Source organism: Xiphophorus couchianus, chromosome 9 (genome assembly GCF_001444195.1).
Source record: "Xiphophorus couchianus chromosome 9, X_couchianus-1.0, whole genome shotgun sequence".
Lineage (NCBI taxonomy): Eukaryota > Metazoa > Chordata > Actinopteri > Cyprinodontiformes > Poeciliidae > Xiphophorus > Xiphophorus couchianus.
The window spans coordinates 7,477,119-7,481,208 of record NC_040236.1 but is presented as its reverse complement, the minus strand read 5'-3'; positions in this window follow the sequence as shown (position 1 = coordinate 7,481,208).

Below are 4,090 nucleotides of genomic sequence, written 5' to 3'. Positions count from 1 at the left end.
CTAACGTCCATAGGTTAATAACATCCGAAGCGGGTGTCAGGACAAAAGCAAACAGATGCATTCTGTTCCATTTATTTTTTTTTAAAAAAAAGTTGTATTTAGATTTATACAAAAATCTAATTAATTTATCTTGGAGAATCATCAATTTAATTTCCGTAATTTAATTCATGTCATCACATTTAGATTTATTTCTGTTATATCAGGCATAACATGCACCTAACTGAAACACACATTTTTCTTTCTCAGAAAATCTGAGTATTACATGAAACTGATTATATATATATAAATAATATATAAATGTTACCTTTTGTCCATATTATGATCTGAATAATCTTTACAAAGACTATTATGCAAGTCAAGTTACTGTTAAAGAAGCAGGCTGTTCACAATGCTAAACTTAAGGATATTAATAGAAAGTTAGGTGGAAGGAAAAACTGTTGGAACAAATGAAACGGGGATAATCACAACCTTGACAGAATTGTGAAGAAAAGATTATACTCCAGAAGGTGTGAACTGTGACTGCTTCAAAAACCACCACACACAGACGTGTCCTGGATGTGAGCTACAACCATTGTGTTGATGTTTTAGGTCACACCTGACCTGGACTAAATGCAAAATGTAGAAGAGAGTTGTTTAACATTATACTAAAAGATTACTTTTTTTTTCATTTAGTTTGTTTATTATGGTGTCAGAGTCTGTAGAAATGGTGCAGATGCACGGAACCCTAGATGGTTGAAGTTCAGTTTGACATTTCTGCAGTTCCTCAAACCATTGATGATTAGAGGAACTAGCCATCTATCAGGAAATGTGTGTGTAGTTACAGTGGTGGTTATTTAATATTCCAGCAGTACTTGGCATCTGCCAAAAACACCAATATCATCAGGTGACATCCGATGATATGTCATCGATTCACAACACCCAACTTAAACCCCTCAAAACATCTAGGTCTAGGGAGTATTGTCAAGAGGAAGATGAACACTAGAGCCAGTATTGCAGGTGAGTTTAAATCAGACATTTAGAACACCTGGGCTTATTGAACACCTCAGAAGAGCCGTCATCTCTACGCCATACTGCATTGATATAGTGATTTATACAACAGTACACGGACGTACTTCTCAATATGCACACATTTCTGTTTTAAAAGTCTGTTTGAGAATAATAATTTAATATTAAAATTTTCAGAGATACTGAACTTTTGGGTTTTCATTTGTCATAATCATCAAAATAACTGAAATGAAATTTTTTGACAGGTTGTTTCTCTGCTTGTACTTTTGATTTTGTCCTGTTCATTTTATTTTTGCATTTCTTTAGATAAGTGTTTACCTAAGTTGTTGAAATTCTCCTCAGTTTGCTTCATGTTCATAACTCTCTTTCTCTCAGTCTGCCCAGTCTCATCACAGCTGAACCCTGATCCAAATCAACCACCGGCCTTTTGTCTGTTATCCGGTTCTCTTTGGTACTTTCTCTCCTCCACACAGCTGGATTCTCCTGTTCTATGTCTTTTACCTGCTGCAGTTCCCAGACTTTACCACATTGTGCCACCTGTAGGTTTTACCATCATTTTATTGAAATCTCTTAATTAAATCTCTCCTGTTGACTCTGCCAGCTATTCAGCATTCTGACAATTTTGTCTGTAATGAATCTAAATGATTTCCTTTTTATACCTAAGAGGTAAATTAACCTCTCAATCAACCAGATTTACTCAGATGTCCCTGTTCATTATGAATTTAATAGAAATAAAGGATGCATAAGTCACGTTATTAGGTAATGTTAGAATCAAACTGCTTTAGTTGTTATTTAATTGTCTCATTCCAGGAAGAAGTAGCTTAAATTCTCCCACAGAGAGCTTAATGTAAAAGTTTCAATAAATCTAAAATCTCCAGATAAAAGTGCAATCTATGCTGTGGTTGATATTATCTGCAGGCTAAAAGATCAGAATGTTACCTAAATTTTTGGACTTTTACACAATTCATGTAATTACTCACCTTTGTGTTCAACTGTCTCTGAACTTATGGCCATGGTATTGTTCCAGAAATAAAGTATTGGTCTCTCTCTCTCTAAATTGAAGATCATAATGTCCGAGCATTTGAAGAAGGCCTTTTTTTTTAATCAAATACTTGCCATAAAACATTAATTGAATGCCTTTATCTAACATGAGAAAATCTATTATAGTGAGAATGCTGATGCAACGCTGTCCCCATACAAAGCAAGATTCAGAAGAGAAGATTACATGTGGCACAATAATTTCATTGTTTCCTTCTGACCAAAAGTTTATTTATTTCACAAAAAACAAAGTAAAAACAGAAAATAAACAGGACTGTGAAGTTATACTGTTTTCCTGGGGGATTTCCAGTAATGCTGTTGTAAGCTTTCCCAAAAATCTTCAGCTGTCTCTATTAGCATCAGACAACAGAAGCTCTGAAAATGCACAAAAGCCCAGAGGAAAGGCCCTGGCTGTCACAGTACAAAATAGATTTTTTGAAACTTTAATTCTTGAGTAGGATTCAAACCTTTCTTCAGCAAATTCGTGTGAATTAACTGAAGACAGTAAATAGCAGGTCCATATTATCTACCCCCATAACCGCAGCCGGAGCACCAGGTATTTATTCAAGGCACCAACAAGGCCATTTGACACTAATGCAATTACAAATGCTGAATAGCTTTGTTATGTTGGATCTTTGTTGTTCGTGTATGGCATTACGATGTGGCTGTTGAACAGGTACAAAGGACTCACATGGAAGGTGCTTGATTGTTATTCAAAAGGTTTTCGCTCTTATTCAGTCATTAACTACCAGAGAAGTGAGAACCGGACATGGATCTTTAATAGACTCCACCTGAGTGGTAATTTCCCTGAAATGTCTTTATTTAGTGGAACTGTTTAACACATGAACATCAAGTTCAGGGGACAATATCGAGTTACATTGCTCAATAACAAAAAGAAAGCCTAAAGCAAATAATGCAATATCAGTTAGACTAGATGTGGAGTAATTTAATCTAGGAAGTATTGGTTCTTTATCTTTGCTCAATATTTACTTAAAGATCTGTCATGCTGAATGGTAAAGAACAATGAAACAGGAAACAGCAAGGGAACACATAAAACGTAAGTGTTTTATGTGCTTTAATGCACTGTTTTCTGTTTGTGCCTCATGCAGACATGGGAGGTTAAGATGGTATAGCTACTGAGAGTTTTAATTACACCGACCACATCTGTTTGAAGAGGTATAAAAGAGTCGCATTAAAAATAAGCAGGACAAACCTCGACAAAGATAACTGAAGGTGGAATGGGAGAAGGAGAGTGTGAGTATTACACTGACTTGGTGTCTAAAGTCAGTCCTCCAGGGCTGGTTTCCTGTATGTTTTTAGTCCCTTCCCTGATTCAACACACCTGAACCAAATAGCAGCCTCTGTAGAACTAAATGGCATGCTAATGAGGTAGTTGGATTATTTGAAACAGCTGTGTTTGAGCAGAAACATCTAAAACAGTAACATGCCTGAAAAGTTACAGGACACCAGCGTTCAAAGGCTGGAGTTTGAGACCTTCGAAGTTTGAAGACCTTCGAGTTTGAGAGGAGTCTCAAATCTTAAGTCTACCTCAGACTTGAGGTATTTCATCTATATTCATTAGATAAAATTAATATATTCATTTCATTCCCGGGAATTATGGTCCATTTTCTCAAAGAATCTAAAGACTAGAAATAGCTCATATTGGTGTAATTTTAGAAAAACTCTTAGAAATTTTGGAATTGCAAGATTTTACTTAGAGCTTTACCTCCAAGTAAGATAAGTTTTGTCTTTTTCCTTACAAAACCAAATAATTCAACAAATTATAAATTTTCTTGGAAAACTAAGGTTAGTTTATCACTTTAAACTGTCCACATTAAACACAGGAAACAACAAAAGAAAAAAACAACAATAAACAAACTCACAGTTTACCAAAAAAGGAATAGGCCTAAGCAAAGCTTATTCTTGCCTACCCTGTTTTTATACCTTAAAACCAGAAAATAATCTTAACATGACAATAACAAAAATGGAAAATCAGTTTAAAATCAGATGATATAAGAAGAAAGAGATCATTTTAGTCCTTAAGTAG